At 39.1% G+C, this 2500-nt stretch overlaps 1 protein-coding gene across 1 annotated transcript in view; it reads left to right on the top strand.

Annotated features, from left to right (window-relative positions):
* Nucleotides 1-1864: 1864 nt before the first annotated feature.
* The window catches only part of LOC137973877 (zinc finger protein 345-like), an 18077-nt gene continuing 17441 nt past the window's right edge, over nt 1865-2500 (top strand). The window contains exon 1 of the mRNA XM_068820772.1: nt 1865-1920. The gene's annotated coding sequence lies outside the window, so the exon portion shown is untranslated. The remainder of the gene's footprint in view (nt 1921-2500) is intronic.

The raw sequence follows: 2500 nt of genomic DNA, 5'->3' as shown, positions 1-2500 counted from the left end.
TAGAAAGGCTTATTAGCATTAAAACAAAAGAATATTTTATTCGGCCGCCATTACGAAAGAGTTCTGTAAAGGAAGACGAGGAAAAGCATACTCGACTTAGGGCCTGATTACAGCCCGGGTTCTGAAAGAAATCTTCTTGAAATGAAAGTGGCGATTACATGGAGAGAGCTTCATTCCAGCCTAAAAATCCTAACCCGTTTTCTGACTATGGAATTTCAGCCCGGATTGAAAAAGTAACGGAAGCATGCGCATATATAGATTGTGTTTTTGCATTTCAGTAAAATTTTCCACGCAAATCTACGTTTTGCGCCAGGGCTGAAATTTATCATGTAATCGCAACCAAATTTCAGCCCCGGCTGAAACTCGCCATGTAATCAGGCCGTAAGAAGTGGTGTGCAGCATCGAAGAATTTATACAAAAGGGTATACCAGGGCCCATTTGTTCAAGGGGTCGATAGCGCTATCCACTGGATAAGTCATTATTCACTGGAAAGGTCAATTAATTTTGCTGGTGTTTATCTGCTGGATATTGATTTCTCCGGTGGATAGCGTTATCCACCTTTTCATCAACCGAGGCCAGCACAAAAACATTTCAAATCTAGAAATGGCGTGTAGTTTGCTTGTATAATACATGCATAAATAAGAGTCCGAAAGACGTAGACAAAAGTAGCTCCTGATCTATTTGTCACCGAAAAAAAGCAATTCAGCGTAGAAGATTAACTATGGTTTACGCTTTCTCCAATTGGTTGAGAAATGTTGGTCGGGATCTGTGCAGTAAAGCTAGTATTTAGGGTTTTCACATAAATACGTCCACCCATGATTAGGAAAGGGTGTGCCGGGGGAGGTAATTATGGATAGTACGGGCCATAGGGACGTAAAATCTCTTCATACTTCGCAAAGAGAAAGTGGTAGAGAACGCAAAGCTTTTCTGATGTCTTACAAGGCTCTAAGAGTTCATTCTTAAAGGGATCCCCCTCTCCCCTTCCCCTCCCCCCTCCCCCGCAAAAAAAAATGTTAAAACCGATAGTCAAGAAGGAAAGTCAACATTTAAAAATTGTATAGTTGTCTTGAAAATGAATTGAAAGTAACGTCAGAAATATGAACAAATTGTACTTTAACAGTATTTATTAGCAGTTTGCACTTTCTCTAGTTGTAATTTGTTTTATTGATTAATTTTATATCCTGGTAAACTTAAATTGTGGCATGTTATGATCCTTTAATCAAAGAATCCTCTGTAATTGTTTACTACAAGTTCATTAAACGGTAATTCGAAATTTTGACTTGTGTTGTTTTTACTGTGAAGGTTAACTATAATGGGGGGAATATGATATGGGAATTTGAGCTGGGGAAGTTAGTATATATTTCATTGTTTTGCTATTGTTTCAGCCCCGCACTTCCCAGTTACAGTGAATAATGTATGTTATGTAATATATTCCCTAGAATGGAACAAAGGAAATCGAGCCAATGGACAAGTGGGGTGGTCGCGATGCTTGTTCCACGGTTCGGTGATTTTCGTAGTATTGATCGTAAAAGTCATAGGTTCGAATCCCGTTGGAGCCTCTGAATTTTCAGGTGTCTATAGATTGACGATTGCTGGAATTGTGTACCTATTAAAGTGCGAGGCCCACTCAGTTCTCTCATTCATCTACAACCTGCACTTCAAATATACATTCGTTTCATTCAAGTCACTTGGCAACGGGCGAAAGGACAAATCAGAGTCCTTTCGTCCGTTGCGAAGCGACTTGTATTCTATCCTTCCCACTTCGCCTTTTCCATCATTCCATGTACTCATTTCAATGTTGCAAACATGATATCCTTTTCTAACTCTGACGTCCGCTGATCAGAATAGTAATCCTCGATCAAGACTAGTCAAGAGGAGTGGCTTTGAGGGCTGTTACGGGCAAAAACAATCTTACAGAAGGTAAACAAGTTTTTTTACTGCATTATAAGTGATGGATCAGTCTCTTGAAAGGTGTTGTATTGTTAAAACACTGTGGGCCTGTGTCCTCCTTCTCGGAAAATGGCTGTGTCTACTGTAGATGTCTTGCAGGAGGACAGGATAATTTGTTTGAAAATACACCATGTCCGGCAGTTCTATAATTTTCTTTGTTTCGTGTCGATCTTCTCGAAATGTTCGTTGTATGCAATCGTAGTTACTAAAACAAGGAATGATCAACAAAGACCTACAATGAGCTGCAATGACCTACAATGACCTCCAGTGAGCTACAATGAGCTACAGTGACATACAATTATCTGCAATGACCTACAATAAGGTACATTATAAACTAAAATTAGCTAATCCGTAATGAGCTAAAAGATAAGTTGCAGCTGTAAGGACACTGCAGCACGTTTGCAGTACAAAGGTTAAAAACATTCCACTCTGCACTTTGAACCAATCAAAAACTCGTTGCTGTGTAAGTTGAAAATTTTCATTGCACACTCTGAACCAAACAAAACATTGTGGGAAGAATAACGTATTTATTATATTCTCTTCATTTTTC

The sequence above is a fragment of the Montipora foliosa genome, chromosome 10 (assembly GCF_036669935.1).
Source record: "Montipora foliosa isolate CH-2021 chromosome 10, ASM3666993v2, whole genome shotgun sequence".
In the NCBI taxonomy this organism is placed as follows: domain Eukaryota; kingdom Metazoa; phylum Cnidaria; class Anthozoa; order Scleractinia; family Acroporidae; genus Montipora; species Montipora foliosa.
This window is presented reverse-complemented; position numbering and strand designations above follow the sequence as displayed.